This window comes from Tamandua tetradactyla, chromosome 6 (genome assembly GCF_023851605.1).
Source record: "Tamandua tetradactyla isolate mTamTet1 chromosome 6, mTamTet1.pri, whole genome shotgun sequence".
Classification (NCBI taxonomy): domain Eukaryota; kingdom Metazoa; phylum Chordata; class Mammalia; order Pilosa; family Myrmecophagidae; genus Tamandua; species Tamandua tetradactyla.
In genome coordinates this window covers 156,349,590-156,371,093 of record NC_135332.1, presented here as the reverse complement: position 1 = coordinate 156,371,093, position 21,504 = coordinate 156,349,590, and the positions used below count along the sequence as shown (strand labels likewise).

Here is a 21,504-nt window from a genome sequence, read left to right as displayed (position 1 = left end):
ATGAATTTGGATGGAGGAGTAGTATCATAACCCACAATTTTTGCGTGTGCTTTCTTGGCTTCCATCTTGCTTTGGCTAAGCCACTTGCCTCAGCACTGGACTTCAGCCCCATTACTAAGCAGCTTTCCAGCCCTGGGGCATAAGCTCTTCATAGCCCAAACCCACAGCCACCACCCATATATTTCACAAAAACTCACAGTTGGTCCCAAATGATGTGCTAACCATTTCCACAACCTTTGAATCTTAGTCCCGTAATCTTTTCCTGTGTAAAAAAATTCTTTAAAGTAACCAATCCTGGACTCCCACAGGAAATCTACTTCCACCTCTGGAAGACAACAAATGTACAAGTTCACAGGTACCTCTAATTCTGCTTGTGTGTTCTCCACCAGCTGGTACCGCGATGATCATGCTTCCTATGAACCCCTCATAATACCTCCCTCTCTCTCTCTCTGGGACTGTGAGTGACAAACTGTCTTCTGTCATGCATTATGGCTGTAGTTTCCCATTGTGCCACATCTGAATTTCACCCAGACCCAAATTTAAAATCTAAATTAATTCAGAACTGGTGGTATAAGACATTCTCTCTAGGGCCTAGAAGTATTGACATGGAATTAAAAAGTAATGAGTTGGCACTATGTGTTGCTATATTAATGTGAGCAGATTTAATAATATACTGTGTTTTGTTCATTTCATTATATTTCTTTTCATAGAAATATCAGAACAGTTAGTCATTTTTGTATTTATCTTACACTTCAAAATAATTTAAAGTATTTTATCTTATATTATCCTCATCACAACTACCCAATAATCTCCTCAACTATATAGATTAAATAAATCAGAATCAGAGAAATCAATGTTTTGTTTTCATAGTTGGTGGTAGGGCAAAGTAAAAAATTATTAGCCCTGTACTCTTGCCATAACAAATGTGTGGAATTAAGTAAAATCTTAGGATTCCAGTTTCCAGACAAACTCTAAGGACTTTTTTGGGGGGATGGAGTTATTTTATATATTTATTTTATGGAGAGCAGAATAGCATTCAAATACTCATTTAATAATAGCATACTGTAATGTGAGTTTCATATCTAAATCTAAGAGAGGGAAGAATATATTCCTTCTGTATCTAAGGGAAAGATTCACAATGAGAATAAAATAAGCATTATAAATAAAAATTTAAGTCCAGATTTTATGAATAAAATAAAAAAAATAAGTCAATAGAGTCTTGAATTGTTTTACTTCATTATCACATAGGCAATTTGCACATAGCGTGTGAAATAGTGAAGCAAAGAGTATTTAGATGGATTTACAAAGCAATTTAACTCAGGTTGCACACAGCTTACTAATGGGAAGAAATATATGTTAAAAATTATAATTAGCTTGAAAATAGAGGTTATTTTAAATAATGTTGGTATCTTGATTAATATAAAGATATCTCACAAGACTGTCATAACAAACAGAACCTGATTTTGTCTCTTATCCTCTCTGATAACCAGAAAAATATATATATATGTTATAATATGATATATTATCATATATAATATAATATAGCAATTATATATATATAACTGCTTTGCCATTTGTTACTATGGCTATTGTTATGAAGAACATACCCAAATTATGCCTCATCACAAAGTTATTTGGTGACTAGTTAAATGTGGTGATTTTTATCGATAGTTCAGAGAGAAAAAAACCCACCATTTTTCTCTCTGACTGTTTGCAAAGAAAATCAAAATTTCTATAAAGTCATCAACACTATCTTAAGTTCTAGTGACATTAAGCTTAAAACTCAATGGAAAACTGTAAACTTTGGATTTATATCCATAAATGTGATTTTATACTTTTTATACTCATTAGGTTCCACTTACAACACAAGCCTTTGGACAAGAGACTTAACTTTTGTGCCTCATTTCCCTTATCTATAAAATCAGGGTATTTAGACTCCCTACCGTATGTTAATACATATAAAGTGCTTGGACAATAATGTCATTAATTAGAGATGATTCACAACCACATCTAAGTCCCAAAAATAGGGAAGAAATAAGTTATACATATAACTGTCTTCCTTATACTACTGACCACTTAACTATAAGGCAAAAATCAGTAGCATTTATTACTTCTTGGAGCCAACCACAAGTTTCTGGAATCTTCATTGTTCAGTAAATTTTAGCTATTGTGGGGAACAAACTCTAAGACAGTGCATAGTACTCTCTTCTCCTGGAATGCATGACTTTCTACATTCTCTACCCCTTGGATGTAGACAGAACTTGTAACTTACTTCTTACCAACCAAGTTCAGAAAACGTGATGGAATGTCACCTTCATGATTATATATGTAGTATTATAACTTTTGCCTTGCTAACTAATTCTCACCCCTGCTAGTTTGATGAAGCAAGTTGCCATGTTGTGATCTGGTCTATGGGGTGGCCCATATAATAAGAGACTGAGGGCAGCTTCTAGCTAAAAGCTACCCCAAAATTGAGACCCTTAGATCAGATAACTTCAAAAGAAATGAAACTTGCCAAAAACCTCATAAGTGACCATGGAAGCAGACCCTTGCCCAGTTGAGTGTTCAGATGACACTTCAGGCTCTAGCCAATACCTTGATTATAGCATTATGAGCCAACTTGATGTAGGGAACACCATGTTCTCCATCATCCAGAAGCAGCTGGATTGATAGAATGGTAGAATGGCCTTTTGAAAACTCAATTACAGTGCCAACTAGGTGGCAATACCTTGAAGGGCCAGGTTAATGTTCTTCAGGAAGCTGTATATGCGCTGAATCAGTGTCCGCTGTATAATGCTGCTTCTCCCATAGACAGGATCCATGGGTCCAGGAACCAAGGGGTAGAAATGGGAGTGGTACCACTCACTATTACCCCTAGTGATCCACTAGGAAAATTTTTGCTTCCTGTCCCTGCGACCCTGAGTTCTGCTGGCCTACAGGTTTTAGTTCCAAAATGGGGAGTCCTTCCACCAGGAGAAATAACAATGATTCCATTGAACTGGAATCTAAGACTGCCACCTGGTCACTTTGGGCTACTTATACCACTGGATCAACAAGCCAAGAAGGGGATTACATTATTGTCTGGGGTAAATGACCCTGACTATCAGGGGGAAGTAGGACTGCAACTACATAATGGAGGTAAAGAAGAGTTTTCTTGGAATATAGGAGATCCCCTAGGGCATCTTTTAGTACTACCATGTCCTGTGATTAAAATCAATGGAAAACTGCAACAACCCAATCCAGGCAGGACTACCAATGGCTCTGAAACTTCAGGAATGAAGGTTTGGGTCACCACACTTTTGGTACCAAGATGTATTAGTTAGGGTTCTCTGGAGAAACAGAATCAACAGGGAACACTCACAAATATAAAATTTATAAAAGTGTCTCACATGATCATGGGAATGCAGAGTCCAAAATCCTCAGGGCAGGCTGTGAAGTCAACGATTTCAATGGAGGGTCTGGACGAACTCCACAGGAGAGGCTTACCAGCTGAAGCAGGAAGAGCCTGTGTCTTCTGAATCCTCCTTAAAAGGCTTCCAGTGATCAGATTAAGCATTACTCATTGCAGAAGACACTTGCCTTTGGCTGATTACAAATGAAATCAGCTGTGGATTTAGCTGACATGATCATGATTTAATTCTATGAAATGTCCTCATCGCAACAAACAGGCTAGCACTTACCCAACCACACAAATTTGACACATGAACCTGACCATGACCCCACCTAAGCCATGTCCAAATATCTGACCCATTGAAATTCTAAGATAGTAAATATGCATTGGTTTAAACCACTAAGGCTGTGATATATTCAGGCAGTAATAAAAAACTCATATATATATATATATATATATATATATATGTACCTATTATATATACATTGTATGTGTATATATACATATATAATCAATATCATTTAAGCACAATCATTTATTTGAAAGTCCTCTAGTTTAGTGAATGAAATAAGAAAGGAAATCAATGAAGGTAGGGAAAGAGAAGGGTGTTGGGAAGTCACAGACATTTGTTAATCAGCCAGATGTCTCACCTAACCACAACTCCTTTTCTGGAAAAGTCAGAAACATGCTAAACGGTCATCCTCTGGCATTCCTCTACCCAAACTTTCCTGTGTGTACCGTTCTACAACATGGGGGAGATGTTACATCTAGTGAAAAGGCCGTGCCAAACCTCAAACCTGGGAGCTGGGCACAAGCAGCCTTAGGTGCTTATCAGGACAGAAACTCTCAGTGGCACCCCTCCCCCATGAGGTAGATAAAGACCACACTCAAACAGTATAGATTTGTCTCGCTGCCATTTATCAATCCCAATCTAGAGCAGTTATCAGCCACCGCAGGAGATCAGCTGTGATGCGATTTTTTGGACTCTGTGCTATGTAATTGTCAAGGAGATTTGCCCATTCTGGACATTTTATTCTGTACAATAAAGTTTGCTGAAAGTTTCTGTTGTTCCCATAATGCAACCTTGTAGCAACTCACTCAACAGAGGGGAGAGGAAAGAATGTTTCCATATTATATTTGCAAATTTAAAGTATTTTCCAAAATACTTTACCTTAATTCAAGGTTTACCCTTATCTTGAAAAAACTTACAAATATTCAATTTTTGTTTTTGTTTTATCGTATAGAAAGTACATGAATGAGTTAGCTTAAATTTCCTTTAAAGTACCTTTCAACTATAACATTCTAGGAAAATATTTTTCTCTAGCCTATTGCTGGGGAACCTCTTAGACATTATTCTTTTCTTCTTATTTTTATTAACTTAATTTACCTTTTTCCTATTTTTGCTTGAAATATGGTTTTACATATTATTTTTTATTCTGAATATAGCAAGTCAAATACTTGAACTATGTCTCAAAGGATTTTGCTTTTTTGTTTCATCTGTTTTGAAGTGGCAGCCTCCCTTATAATGAGAATTTCTGTTTATTTGTTCATTATAGGAGTTAAAGTAGTTTGCAAATAGCACGGAATCTAGGAAATGGCAAATACAAAGAAGATGCCTGAAAGGAAAGCAGACTATACAGACATTTTTGTTCATGTATAATCAAAGCTGAGATGCTTCTTCTGTCTGGTGCCAAGAAAAAAAGTTTGTCTATTATTTGGTGAATCAAAGGTACAGCTTTTGATATAATACATACATAGCAAAATTGTTTCAGAGGTGGTGTTGGAGAGGTAATGGATTTTAAAGGAATAAAATCACAGCAAAACGGATTTCAGGACCCTGGCCATCAAGTAATTTTACAAATAGCCTTATCTGCTTTGATAAAATTATGTTTTAAGCAGAAATGAAGAATGTTATATAAGGAGGTGGGTATATTTAGATAACTATGAAATAATTATTATAATTCGAATTCTGCACATTTACTATTCAAACCAGAGCCATAAAGGTTTTTGTTTTGTTTTGGTTTGGTTTAATTTGCGTAGCAGAGGACTATATGATTCCCTTTCAGTTACTGGTAATCAATTTTATATTTTAAGACCTAAATTTGGGATAGTGAAACTAATACCTAATTAAACTTAAAGACAATTCTCTCTTCCACTTCAAGAGCCATTTTTATAAATTGTTTTTGTAAATGTTCTCATATAAATCTTCATTGTATAAAATACAAATTATCCTTCTCTCAGATATTCCTGGCTTTTTTTTTTTCCTTCAGATAGGTATTTTGCATGAATGACTTTGACATCAGCAAAGCTCCATTTTCTAACTGTTTCCAGATCTAGTCACACTATTTTTATGGTTTTATTTCTGGACTTATTTAAGTAAAAAAGCAGAGGAGGCAATAATGTCTCCAGTTCAAGCATTTAAACATTATCTAAGCTTAAAATTTCATATCATTAAAGCATTTAACTCTTTCCTGTAAATGAAGATTTGCCAAGTTCCACTTTTTCTAGCTGTTTCCTAGAGATATTACTGTGATTTAATTTATACCTCCCATACCACTCATACTGCTTAGGCATATTATCCAGTGAGAAACTCCTGTCCATGTCACATTTAGTTTGCCAAACAGAAGGATGACCCATAGATTTCGTTGATATGTTTTTTTTTCTTTTTATGATATTAAATCATTTCACAATAAACTGCTAAAATAGAAGACTTTGGAAATGACTTTTACCTCTGTATTTTAAATGCGTTTTCTTCGTCCTGTCGCTAAAGGTATTTTGTGCTAGCTTCTTCAATAATGGAAGAAAATTGTTAAGTTTTATAATTCCTGTGCTTTAATGCAAATCAATATCAAATTTAGTTTCAATTTAGGATTAGCAGATCAGTAGCATATTTGATATTTCAGTGTGGAAGAAAAATTGAATTGTGCTAACTAGTAACTGTCACAAAGTTTATTATAATACAGAAGGGTTTCTCAGTCGCAGCACAATTGACATTTGAGCCAGATAATTCTTTGTTGTGGGGGCTGTCCTGTGCATTGTAGGAGGCTTAGCAGCATCTCTAGCCTTAATGCACAAAATGCTAGTAGGACAAATCACCCTTCAGTTGTGACAAGCAAAAATCCTCCAGGAATTGAAAAATGTCCCTTGAGAATCACTGCTATATGAAAAACGGCTTCCTGAGAGCATTTTACTTTTGATGGCTTAAATATTTATTTAGGATATAACATTTATCCTCAGATTCAAATAAGTTTGGTATTATAATGCTAATTATTTTATGTTATGTTTCAAAATATGGTCAATATATTCTTTGAACATATGTTCTTCTACTCTGATTCATGTGAATCAGACATGATTCATGTCTGTCAGACAAAATGAAAATGGTTTCCACTGATGTATTTTTACATATAGGATCCTGCAAATATTCAAGTATTTATAAGAGTTATAAATATATTTGTCTCTGGAGTTTTCTTCTTTCCTAACGAAACATTCAACCCTATGTGAGAGTAGAAATTTGTTTTATCTGAAACCCTGATAAATTTATGGGATAGCTGTCAAAAAATAATGTCATGCTTAATCTCATTTAATTATTTTAAGACACTTTGGCCTGAGATATCTATCCTCTATTGTGTTTTGGGGTGTATTCCATTTTATGAATTTTTATAACTGTTTTAAATAAAATGAGTAGTATTGATGAAATTATGAGGAAGCTAGTAGTTTTAAGCAATAATGGTAGTGTACAGTTGCAGAATGCATAACAAATTATAATAGAAGCAAAAGATAATTAATAAATTTGGGTGAGTTGACATTGTACTAAAGGCATTTCAGGTAACATTTGATCCATGCTTTACTTTCTTTAACTGAAAACCATGAGCAAGGAAGTTAGACTTCTTGCATTACCACTGAATAATTAACTAGGCCCTAGTGATTATATTCTGGTGTTGAAGTGAACATTGAGGCAAAGAAACATATTCAATGAATCTTCCCTTTGCTGAATAGGGTTTCATTTCTTACTGTTACAATAGTTTAAAATAAGATGTATTGGAAAAAGAAAATACTGGCAGATATACCCTGGAGAGTAACTCTCCTACTGAATTCTCTGCCACCTCTGCTTTTCTCCTAAATACATCTAGAAATAAAGTGATAAAAATAGTGCAGTTGGATCTGGAAACAGTAAGTTAAAAAATGTAACTTTGCTGATGTCAAAGGCCTTTAGATAAAATACCTTAAGAGATTTTTCTTTCCCTCCTTCCATTCTATCTTCTCTCTTTCCCTCCTTTTTCTTTCCCTTCCTCTTTTCCTTCATGTGTCTTTGATTTTGTGTTTATTATAGAACCAGGCATAAATTAAAGATCTATTAATTTCAACAAAGCATGTGGCAATTCAGTTAATATCTAGGTAGTTTCCTTGAGGCTATTTCCCATGGATAGATGATGAAGAATTGCCAAAGGTCCTTCAAACAAGGCAAATAATCTCTCAGGAAATCCTGCTTAATGCTGGGGAAAGGACACACACCCTCAGAGGTCATCACCTAGACCTCTTCTACCCCACTTCTTTTCCCCGTTTGCATGTTTGCACACAAATGATCAGCATGTCTCCATTTTTACTCGTTGCATGCAGGTGTTCAATAGCTTTCCATTTCACAAGAGACTTCAATAAACCCAGGGAAATATTAAATCTCAGCTAGACCTAGCTGCTTGCCAGGACACAAAATTTGCTTGATGCATGCTTTCTTTCTCAATGGCAGGGCACTGTCCCTTGTTGTGTATTAAAACACACACACACACACACACACACGCAACATAACTGTTCCTCATCTCTGATGCAGAACCAAGTGTAGGGTGCTGTCCACTGACCTTAACCTTGACCCTGACTCCAGTTGACTTTCCTGGGTAATGGCTAAGATGGGATCTCTTCCCCGACTCCTTTGGACCCTTTTATTCCAGGCAAATAATAAAGTGATTATTTGCTGAAATTATCCTGTTGTTCCTGAGCCTGTATTCCCACTGTACAGCAACTTGCTCCACCTAACAAAAGCCCAGCCTTTTTTATTTTCTCTGCCCTCAGTAATTGCTTTATATATTGGATTATGTACTTGGTCTACTCCCTAGAAGTGTGAAGTTAGGTCTCTGATTTGAATCTTTCTTCATTTTTAGTGTAAACACTTAAAGCTACACATTTCCCTCCAGTATTGTCTTTGCTGTATCCCTTAAATTTTGAAATGTTGTGTTTCCTTTTACCTTGTCTCAAGATATTTTCTGATTTCCTTTATGATTGCTGCTTTGACCCATTGATTGTTTCAGAGTCCATTGTACAATTTCCATGTATTGGGGGATTTTCCAGTTCTCCTTCTATTATTGACTTTAAGCTTCATTTATTGTGCTTGGAGAAGATACTCTGTATAATTTCATACTCTTAAAATTTATTGAGACTTGTTTGTATCTAACATGTGGTTTATCCTGGAGAATGATCACACACACTTGAGAAGAATGTGCATTCTGTTGTTTGGGGATCTAGTGTTATGGATGTATTAGCTAAAATTAGTTCATCCATATAATCTTCAATTTCTCTGTTTCATTATTGGTCTCCCATCTAGGAGTTCTATCCATTGATGAAAGTAGGATATTGAATTCTGTAATATTATTGTAGAGGCATCGACTTCTCTCTTCAGTTTTGTCAATATTTGCCTCATGTATTTTAGGGTATTATGATTAGGTGCATAAATGTTTGTGATTGCTATATTTCTTTGTGTGTTGATCCTTTTATTAATATATAGTTATTCTTTGCCTCATTCGACAGTTTGTGCCTTAAAGTTTATTTTATCTGGTATTAATATAGCTTCCCTATCCGTCTTCTGGTTTCTATTTGTGTGGAATGCTTTTTCTTCTTTCACTTTCAACCTATTTGAGATGTATATCTAAGGAGAGTCTCTTGTAAACAACATGAAGTTGGATTTTGCTTTTTTATCCTTTCTGCCAGTCTGTGTGTTTTGATTGGAGAGCTTAATTCATTTATATCAGTATAACTACTTATAAGGTAGGACTTACTTCAACCATTTTATCCATTGTTTCTTATATATCTTACATCTTTTGTCTCTCTTTTCCTTTACTGCACCCTTCTTTTGTGTATAGTTGATATTTCATGGTGTAATCAATCACTTTCTCATTTCCATTTCTGTAAATATTTTAAATACTTTTTTTGTGTGATTAGACTGGGGTTTGTATTAAACAACCTACATCTGTAATCTATCAGTTTGAAATAATATCAACATAACTGCAATAGCATAAAAAGTCTGTTTATTTCCCCATTTTATATTGTTTTTTTGTCACATATTACCTTTGTAGGCTTTGCATGTTCATAATATGGAGACGCAATTATTTCTCATTAAATTGTATTCTAAATCTTATAGAAAATAAGGGTAGAGTTACAGACTGAGGAGAAATACTACTGGGCTTTGCATTTATTCATGTAGTTACCTTCACTTCTTCATTTCTTCCTACTGGTCCAAGCTACTATCTCCTTCCTTTCCCCTTCTATATGAACTCCCTTTAGCATTTCTTGTAGGGCATGTCTCTTGGTGACAAACTCCTTCAAATTTTGTTTATCTGCATATGTCTTAAACTCACCCTTCCACTTGAAGGGCAGGTTTGCCAGACATAGAGTTCTTGGCTGGCATTTTCTCTCCTTTAGTACCTTAAATGTGTGATAGCATTGCCTTCTTTCCTTCATGTTTCTCCTCCATGTTTTAGGAGGAGAAAGTGATCCTTAGTCTTATTGAAGATCCTTCTCTTATATTTGGCATTTGACATTTTTATCACATATAGATGGGTCTACTAATGTTTATTCTGTTAGTAATTCATTGCACTTCTTGGTTGTGTCTATGTCTTTAGTCAAATTTTCGAAATTTCCTCAGTTTGGCTATTTTCTCAAATTTTCTTCCTGTCGCTTTTTCTTTCTGCTCTCCTTCTGGGATTTCCATAATGCATATGTTAGTAAGCTTCATGTTGTCCTACAGATCCCTAGACTCTTCTCCTTTTTTTTTTTTTTCATTCTTTTCTTTATCTCGTTTTCAGACTGTATGATTTGATTGTTCTTTTTTCTATTTTGCTGATTCTTTTCTCTGCCTGTTCAAATCTGCTTTTCAACAACTCTAGTGTATGTTAAATCTCCATTATTCTGTTTTTCATTTCTCTAAGTTCTGTTATGTTCCTTTTCTAAAATTTCTAATTCTTCTTTATGTTTACACATCGTTTTCTTGATACCCTTTACCTTTATATCTATTTTTCTTTAACTCATTGAATTGACTTAGGAGATTTGACTGAACGCCTCTGATTAGTTTTTCCAATGTTTTTGCTTCCTCTGTTGTTTTGTTTTGTTTCCTTGAATGGGCCACCTCTTCTTGTTCCTTTGTATGATGTACAATCTTTTGTTAATGTCTTGGCATTCAATAATTGTGATCTGCTAACTCTGGAGTAAGTTTCTTCCTCTTGCATAAGGTTGTAGTGCAGATTGGCTTTTTAAACATTGTTAATTCTTGGTCTAATTCATATTGAACCTTTAGAGCAACTGTAACAGTTCAGTTTTTTCCTCGTGTAGTTCTGTACCTGCTTTTTACCTTAGACATGTGCAGGGCCTTTCAAGATTAGCCCAGAATGTGCAAATATTTCCTCTCAAGGAAAGAATATCCTTTCAGAGGAATTTGTTCCTTCTCTGGGGATCTTATATTGTTCTTTTTGTTTTTAATCACATTTTTCTCTCTGGCTACTATGATTTCCTCAGCTTCTCTCACACCTGCTGATTGCCCATTCATTCCAGATTTCAGCCCTTGGCCCATACTACTGTACAGTTCAATTTCTTTTTTCTGTGTGGCTTTTCTTCCTTCAGGAACTCCTATGGTAGGTGATCCTGACCCACTGAAACAAATGGGGTCAATACGTTCATTGAATTACATCAGCAATTAGAGTCTGGGCTAGGAGTGTCATAGAGTGCCAGAAGTTCCACTTTTGGTCACCTGGTTTCTGGTGGGATGCTTTGAATGCTTGCATATGCAAACTGCTAGGGATTCACTGTGGTTTATATGGCCTTAGGTCCCATGTCTGATTATGCACGGGACTCTAAATTGTTGCAGTGCATAGCTTTGTGGTTAGTGACCATAGCTGGAGGTGCCTGGGCTGGAGGGCCACTACTGTGGGTCTGTTTAAACTACCTGGATCTAAGTGTAGGGGAGGTTTACAGACTGGTAATTTACTCTCACCACTCTCCAATCTCTTCTTGTTATTTTTTACCCACAAGTCAGCATTTGTAGAGTCATTCTCCACTTTCTATCATCCTCCAGAATTCAAAGAGTTGAATTTGCCCTTTTATGTAATTGTCTCTAAAAGCATCTTTATGCCACCATCTTGAAGACATTACTCCCCAGCATCTTTAAAATAACTCATTTTGCTTTTAGCTTCTTAAAATAATGGAAGAATCCACTTTGAGATAGCTTAACCTGGATTTTTTTTTCTCTCTTTTCTTGTCCTTCTGTGAGTCAAGTGTGTAAATGCAAGCAGAGCATGTGGAGTTTCATTTTCTATACATAATGGAAGCAACAAGCAGAAATGACAAACCAGTATACACATGATACCCAAACTCATTCAAAAGTTGGTCCAATACTCTGCATTTATGCGGCAGTAATGTTTAAGGTTACGTTATTTTTTCCTGTTCAATTTCACTTCCTCTCAGAACCTATCATGAGTTGCAATTCGTAAGATTGATGTAAAACCCAGAAATAGGCCTTATTTCTATTTCTGAATCAGAACCCAAGGACAGACATAACAGGATGTAATGAGTTTGAGAAGTCTGAAAGGAATTTGAACTTGCTTTAGAATTTGACTGAATGACAACAGACGAACCATTTTACATACATTGGGTGAAGGAGGAATGAAGAATGAGGAGCTCCTAGGTGCTGTACTAGATTTACCTCTTTGGAATAAATTATTTTTTTGAAAGCATATCACAGCTTGGTTTTCTATTTCATAAGCCTAACATGTGGGTGCAGTTTAAAATAAACTCATGTGACTCCTGCTTTTTAAAATCTCCTCAATTAATTTAAAAAATGTAAATCTGACTCCCACATGTGGCTGCATCCATATTCATAGTAAAACTATATTCATACTATATTCATGGTAAATCAAGAAGTAGTGTCTTTCACTGGTTTTATCTTAACTAATTTAATTTTATGAGCCTATAACTTATTTAAAAAATGATAACTCACATAACTGCTAATTGCATAATGGCAGTGTAATATCAATATGGGAGATTTCTGAGTTTAAAATACATTTAGCTCCTATTGTTTAAGTGCTAAACTTTTCACACTGTAAATAACATTAATGCAGTAAGTCAAGCACTTTTATTTCTGGTTCTATGAATGACTACAGTATTATGTTTTATTAAAATACAAATAGTTTATTACCTTTAATTTTGTTTGCTATAGCATTGCAATATTAATAACAGCTGTTTTGCTGAATAGGACTAGAAGGATATTTATTAGGAAACTATGAAAAAGAAAAGTGGCCTGTTCCCTACTTTTTGACATCACATAACTGCACAACTTTCAAGATCTCAGGATTTCAAAAGGAGCCTTATAAAGTCAAAGAATCATGGAGCTAGAATGTTTAAATGTCACCACTGCTAACCCCACTCCCCCCAACCTGATTCTTTACTATTTTCAAGTATATTAAATGCTTCATTGAATTTTTCATCAAATGAGAAACATGCTATATCAGATCTTTGTAACTGTAAACAAACTACACCCAAACTCATTGACTTAAAGAAAAATGATTTATTTATCACAATTCCCTGGTTGACTGTTGGGTGCTTCTGATGATTTTGACTAGGCTCATTCATTCATATGAATGCAATGTTGTTGTTGTACAAGCAATTCAATGGAAGAAGGTCAGTTAGGAAGGAAAGCCCAAATGTCCTTAGTCACCTGCCTGTCAGGTCACATGGTTATCTGGTCTCTCATACCAGTCGACAAAGCTGAGCTTGTTTAGATGTTCAGTCTCAGGGTAGCATTCGGAACCAAAAACAGAAGCCACCAAGTTTTTCAAAGACATGTTATGGAATTCTTACAAAAATTTTTCCCTGCACACTTTTCAATCAACACAAATCACAAGGCCAGCACAATCTCAGGATATGGAGAAATAAACTCTGTCTTAAAGGGAGCTTTAAAATAATGTGGCCATATTTTCAATCTGCCACACATTTCTTCTTTAAATTGATTGCTCCCCTAACCCCAGTTAAATCTATTGACTTTCCTTAAGGGTTGTCTCTACTCAATGGAATAATATTTTCATCATTGATTTTGTGCTAATTCTATTGCCTAAAGCAAAATTTGCAAACTTGCAGATTGAGGAGGAATTTGGTCTGAAATTATGTTTTGTTTGGCCAAAATTGTGTTTAAAACTAAGCTGCATATTGGGCCGTGCAACAGCGGCTCAGTGGCAGAATTCTCACCTGCCATGCCAGAGACCCAGGTTTGATTCCTGGTGCCTACCCATGCAAATAAATAAATAAGCTGCATACTAACAATGCACATGTAGCAACTGAAATTAAAAATAACATATCATTTACAATCACTCCAAATTTAACAAACATGCAGAAAATTTTTATGCTGAAAATTAAAATGTATTGCTGAATGAAATCCAAGATGAAATAGAGATATACCATGTTTGTAGACTGGAAGATTCAACATAGTACAGATGTCATCTTTCCCTTTAAGTTTAATGAAATTTCAATAAAAATTCCAGCTAGATTTTCCATATACATAGACAACCTTATTCTAAAATTTATATCATAAGGCATAGACCTTTGAATAGCTAAAATCCTCTTTAAAAAGAAGAATAAAGTGGAGGGAACCATTCTATCCAAAATTAAGTCTTAACACATAACTACAGCAATCCAGATGTGTGATTTTAGTAGAGGAATAGTCACATAGATTGATGGAACAGAATAGAGTTCCCAGATGTAGAACAAATAAAATATGCCTAGCTCATTTTTAACAAAAGTTGTACAAGTAATTCAGCGGAAGAAGAATGGGTCTTTTAAAACATTGTGATAGAGCAATTAGACACCCATGGCCAAAAAATTTAATCTGGACTTGAAGCTCATAAACGTTATAAAAAATGAACTCAATATGCATCAAAGACTTAAATGTAAACAGAAATCTGTAAAACTTAGGGAAAAACATAGGAGAAAATCTTTGTGATCTCAAGCTAGGAAAGTAATTCTTAGACTTGACATCAAAAGCATGATTCATAAAAAAAGATAAATTTTACCTTATCAAAATTAAAAGGTTTAGTTCTGCAAAAGGCTTGGTAAGGAAAATGAAAAGGTAAGGCAGAAACAGGGAGAACATACCTGAAAAACTATATCTGACAAAAGAAAAATAAAAAATCAAGAATAAAACAACAAAAATCATATTATAAAGTGGGCAAATGACATAAACAACCATTTCACTCAAGAGGATATGCAGATGGCAAAAAAGTGCATGAAAGTATGTCCATTTTCATTAACTATTAGGGAAATTTAATTTAAAACTATGAGATATCACTACACATTTATTCAAATCGCTAAAATAAAAAATAGTGACACCACCAATTCTTGGTCGGATGCAGAGGTGATGGATCCTTCATTCATTGCCATTTGGAATGGTAAGTTGTGCAGCCATTCTGGAAAACGATAGAAAGTTTCTTTTAAAATTAAACATGTGACTACCATATAATCCAGCGATTATGTTTTTAGGCATTAATCCCAGAGAAAGGAAAATTTATGTTTACACGAATACCGTAAACAAGTGTCATAGCAGCTTTGTTCACGATTCTCCCAAACTGGAAACAATCCAAATGTTCTTCAGCAGATGGATAGACAAACAAACTGCAGTGCCTCCACACCAGAGGGAACAACTCAGCAATCCAATCCAATCAACTGTTGATTCAAACGATAATTTGTATGAGTCTCAAGGGGATTATGCTAAGTGAAGAAACCTAATTTCAAAAGGATATGCATTGTAAGATTCTACTTTACCATTTGTAAAATGACAAAATTATAGAAATGGGTGACAGATTAGTAGTTGCACAGAGTTAGGGAAGGGGAGATGGATGGAGGTGAGGGTTAGCACAGGACCCTTGTGATAGAATTGTACTGTATGTTCACTGCGGTGGTGGGTACATGAATCTACGTAGAACTAAATAAACGCATCCTCTGACACAAATACACACACACACACACACACAAGCAAGTGTATGCAAATCTGGTGAAAACAAATACGATTGATGGGGTTTATAAATGTCAATTTCCTGGTTGTGATATTGTACTATAGTTATGCCAGTTAGTGCCATTGGGGAATACTGGAGGAAGAGTACACAGGATCTTTCACATTATTTATTATAACTGCATCTACAATGATCTCCAAAAACAGATAAAAATGTTAATATTGAAATAAGAAATAAGTTGTAGAAAAAATAAGTGTTGAGATATTACATAAATAATTTTCTAACAAAAATACTAAAAAAAAAATAGATTTCTGAATATTTGTGATGTTATTTGTAAAAAATGGAATCTGCTTCCATTAGGATTTTTGCATCTGTTCTCATAAGTTTATGCCCTTATGTTTTGATCTCTTTTCTGATTTTTAGATCAATATTAAGAAAGTTTCATAAAAATAATTTGAAAGAATTTATTTTTACATCCTTTAGAACAATTTGTATATGAAAGCAAACATTTGATCTTTGTAAGTTTGGTAAAAACTTATTGAATTTATGAGTTACTGGTATTTTCTGGATAGAAAATTTTTCATCAAATACAATAATGGTTACTTGATTATTTTGGTTTTATATATTTTAATGTGTCAATGTTAGTAACATTTTATTCTTTTAATAAATTTCATATTTTATTTTCAAGATTTGAAATATTTCATATTTAAATACTACCCTTTAAAGGAAATTTAATGCCTCCTTTAAAACATAAACACTGTGCTGCATAGAAAAAAATTAAAATACTGAAAACAAAAACATTTTGATTTATATTTGGTTGAATTACTAATATTAATTTGAAGAGATAATATAATCTGCATTTGCAAATTTGTTGTTGGCCAAACTGAAGTGTGTGACCTATTAAGTGTGACCTAATGGGTACCTAAAATTAGGAATTGAGAAGGCATTGGGAGATTAGATAGGCATGTGAGAAGCTGCTAGTTTTCCTTCATAGTGTGGCACTTTGTTATTAAAATGTTCACTTAGCAAGTACCAGAAGTTTCTAGAGGGAAAAACATGTTTCTTATTATGTAAATAACTTAAAGTATGTTTCCAGGAAATCACTGGTGCATTATGCAAGTACCTGCAAAGTAATATTTTCTTGGTTGTGAGTTCTTAGAGTCTGCGAATTTATTATTTAGCTTTAAATTTATAACTTACTTTCATTACCAATTTATAGGCAGTGCAAAAATGAGTAATATGAATCTTCAGAAGATTCAAGAGTTAGTGTCTAGACTACTGGCTTCATGCAAGTTTCATATATCTTGTATTTGTAGTGCATTCTATCTGATACAGATATATTGCTATAATATATTTAATTTTCTTGCCAAAATGACTTCTGTGGAGAGAGAAACTGAATCTTGGAAAGTTTAAATGACAGTCCATGATTAAAAGGGTGAAAATTCTTACCTGCATGTAATTATGCTGGGGAATTCCTCAGTGAGAGGCCTTTTGATCACACATAGGGTTACTTTATTATGTATTTTCTAAACTGGGACACTTCTGGGACAACTGCTGGACCAGACAGGGTGCTGGAACAACAGGTGTAAATTAAGACTATATTGTGAAAACTGGAATGTATATTTATTTGAACTATTGGAGATACTGGAAAACTTTAATGGCTAGACATATAGGAGAGATTAAAAATAATCAAGTTCTTCAGAAAAACAGATTTTTGATATAATGATACATATGCTGGAGCTAAAAGATGGTACTCTGGCAAATTGCATAGATACTTATACAAATGCACAATTATGTATCTGTTTGCTGTGATAAAAAGAATCTTCTGTGCTACACCTGTCAGGAAATTCTCTCTTTGGCATCCCCCCTTTAATTACGAGGCCACTCTCTATATCTACACACAGGAATAAAACTAAATTCTCACTGTAGCACATGGTGGGGACCATGGTGGTGAGGAGATTGCATATGGGAATAAGGAGTAACAGATTTTATTCTGAGACACAAATTCTGTCTTGTAGACAGAATTTTTTTATGTTATGAAATCTGAAGTTTTAGATTTTACATAAAGTATCAGGTCACAGAATAAACTACAAACTCAGTGAGACTCTAGATTTTATTTCCCTTTTTAAACAAAGGAACAGAGAGTGGGAGCAGAAAAATATCTCACCTAGTACTCCAGATAAAATCTACCAGAAAATGTGAACTGGCTACAGCTATTCAAAATATCTAGCTTTAGGTCTGGAAGAAGGAGATTCAAGAATGGTTACAATACATGAATCTTCTTGACAAAATTAATGTCCAGATTGATCTTTCTAAATCAATGGTTGAGCAACCTGCAAACTGACCAAACAAAATAAATTGACGTCTCACAGTGACAACGATGAAACTACTGGATTTAATGATAAGAGAAGCATTACCTTGAAAAATTCAGAGGAAAAGAAAGTTATGAAAAGGGTTTATGTCAGAAATTCAAAAATATATATATTACATATCTATTTTGCTTTCTCAGGAAAGCATAAAACAGATTACATTGGATGGGAGAACATAAAGGAATTCAAGTAAATTTAATAAAAATAAAAATATAAATTATGATGGAAACTAAATTGAAAAGATGGTAAAAAATTTAAAACATTTATTGGAAAGTATACCAAACATAAGTGATACTGAAAAAATGGAATGAGAGAATTTACTTTGAAAAAGTAGAATGCTTATCATGGCATAATGGTTTAAGAAAGCACCAAATCTACACTTAATCTTTATATCAGCTTTCATTGTTTCATCAGTTTAACATGATCTATAAAATACTGTGTTCATAAAGCTCTTATAACAGTAAAGTTGGCTATGTAAACAGAAAACTACTGAATTCCTAGCATAAAGTAAATGCACAATAAATGGTAGTTCTATTATTAATGAATAAATTATTTTTTAAATGTGACAAAGACATCCAACTATGAGTAATAATTATGGTTCCTTAAGAAGAATTCAGAAACAAAACTCAAAGCTTTAATTGAAATAGTGTCCTATGATTAAAAATATTGAAATCTAAATTAAAAAGATCAAACTGTATTTCAGGGAAATTTATTGAGACCAGTTCATATGCTTAGCTTATAAAACGTTTCTAACTATCCCAACAGAATAAAACGGTATCATTTTTATTTAGATTAATTGTAATTCAGTTAGTTGAAACTTTTTTCAAACAACAAATGCCAGACATGAGAGAATGTTTTTTAGATTTTAAGAATCTAAGCAAAAAAAGTTTTGATCCCCAAATGATTCATAACTGAATTGTTTTATGGCAAAAGCAATAAAAAGCTAATTTTAGATATAAAAATGGCTCATAAACTATGCCACTTAGTCATGCTCTTGGAAAATTAAATTTAATGCTCCAGCAAACAAGAAAATAATCTGAGCAATCAACAGCTCAGGAGACCTAGAAACTTTTAACCAAGTAGAATGTGCTGGATGAACAGATCCAAGTGTGGAATGGCCCCCAAGGTTAGTAGCTAGCTTTCCTAATTCCTAGATCCAACGGTCATGGATAACAGTTTAATTTTCTCTACTTTGCTATCAGAAGTCCAGTCTGGAGGACGGGTCTAACAGAATTACTTTCTAGGCAAAAGATTGTGTAAATAAGTAGGGGTGACCCAGCTATCTGGATAGCATGTACTTAGTATAAAAGGGAAGCTGCCAATTAAAAATATCTGACTTTTATGTAGAAAAGATTTTAGGTGTGTTGTCAAATTTTATTTTACAAGGGAATCAGTAATTCAGGCTATGTAAAATTTCTTGATTTGCAAATGTTGTTGCAGCTTATTTTTTTAAGTAAACGTTGTATTTTGAAATGATTATAGACCTACTTACAACTACAAGAAATAATACAAAGAGATTCCATATCTCATTCTCTCTCAATGGTATCCTCCTCCAAATTATACTTTTATAGTTATAGCCACGATATCAACACTGTTACAGTCTAGATACAGAGAAATTCCGCCACTGCAAGGATCCTTCATGTTGCACTTTAACAGTCACGTCCACCTCCCTGCCACCATCTACAATGACTCTAACTTGCAATGACAACTAGTACTTTATATTTCTATTAAATTAAGTCATTTAAGAATGCTACTTATATGGAATCACACAGCATATCAATTTTTTGGATTGATTTTCTCATGCCACATAATTCTTTTCCAGTTCATCCTATAATTTGTTCTTTTTCATTGCTGAAGAATTTTCCATGGTATGCATGTAATCATAGTTTATTTAGCTATCCACTCATTGAGGAACATTTGGGTTGCTTCCAGTTTGGAGCTATTGTGAATAAAGCTGCTATGAATGTGTGTGTGTATTTTTGTGTATGACTATAAACTGTCATTTTATTGGGATAAATGCCCAAGAGCACAATTGCTGGGTTTTATGGTAGTTGCATGTTTAATTTTAAAGAAACTGTCAACCTGTTTTTCAGATAAGCTGTACCATTTTACATTTCCACCAGTGATATAATGATGATCTAGTCTTTCTGCATCCTTACCAGAATTTGGTTAGATGGACAAAATCTTACTATTGTATTTTTTGTTTGTTTGTTTTCTCACTTGATCATACACCGATTCCCTTTCTTTCTTTCCCTCATCCATTTTTTCTACAATCTAATGCAGATGTTCTCATTGTGGTTGATCTTACATATCTGTACATATCAGTTATAAATAACAAAAAGTGTTTGGTAACTTAGCAGAAAGTGAACTATACGTCACTCTTAGATGGATTGAAGGAAACACAGGAGGCTGTGTATTAGCTTTTGGAGAGAAGGTTAATGTACTTTCATTAGTATATATTGTATTATGTTAATGGAAGCATGATTTTACTGTTATATGGAAAGTAAATACAGTTAAAAGTGTTGTGTTTGGATACCATGTTGAGGTGGACTCAACATGGATAACTTGAATAAGATGAGAAGTATATATTTCCCAAGCTCTTTGCTATGTATGTTTCTGTATTACAGTTGTCTAGAAGAAAAACTCAACAAGAGATGGAATTAGGAGTGAAGCTGGGTCATTACTTTCTGAAGACCTTTTCATATTCAGGTGAGATGGCGATGGGCAGACTGAGTTGGTAGAATCCATCCTGTCCTCACTCTCTTTTGTACTGCTTCCACCTTGTCATGACTGCTGGGCTTATTTTCCTGCAATGACCTTCTACCGAAGACCAGCTACTGGGCGGCAGTTTCAGCAAGAGCAGTAGCATAAAAACAACAACTTCTCATAGACCTCTCATTGTGTGTAATCCTTCATTTACAAAGATGCTAAACCAGATTTCATCACATGATGGCAGCAGAGTTCTAAGAGGGCAAGCCCCACTGCTTTAGGACTTCTCAGGTTAGCTTGCATCACTTTGCTACAGTTCATTGGCCAAAGCAATCACCAGCAAGTCTAGAGTCAATGTTGAAAGGAGACACCAAAAACATAGATGGGACACAATTCACATCTAACCTCAGCTGAATTTTACATTTGTTGTAATTACACATTTGTTTCAGCTTTCAGGATATTCTTATCATATATTGACTGTATATATATTTACACACTGACTAGAATGTATTAATTGCAATGCCAATGAATATACCTACTTCCTTAATATTGAACAAAATGTCTTTTTGTGTTCTTAAGTTTTCTAACCCTTAGCACGGGTATATTTAACATCATTGAATTTTAGAGAATAGAACATTAAAAATGAATATCAATAGATGTTAAAATGAATTTAACAACTATATTTTCCTATCATTTTTTGAAATTGATAGATCACATATATTCTATAAGCTACTTTTCTCTTTAAATATTTAATATATGGATATTGAAGTTAATGCTACTT

At 34.1% G+C, this 21,504-nt stretch overlaps 1 long non-coding RNA gene across 1 annotated transcript in view; it reads left to right on the top strand.

Annotated features, from left to right (window-relative positions):
• LOC143686450 (uncharacterized) overlaps positions 1 to 20,691 on the top strand; it is a 116,555-nt gene extending 95,864 nt beyond the window's left edge. Inside the window, exons 4-5 of the long non-coding RNA XR_013177160.1 lie at positions 4,948 to 5,120; positions 20,642 to 20,691. This is a non-coding gene — a long non-coding RNA (uncharacterized LOC143686450). The remainder of the gene's footprint in view (positions 1 to 4,947; positions 5,121 to 20,641) is intronic.
• The last annotated feature ends 813 nt before the right edge of the window (positions 20,692 to 21,504 follow it).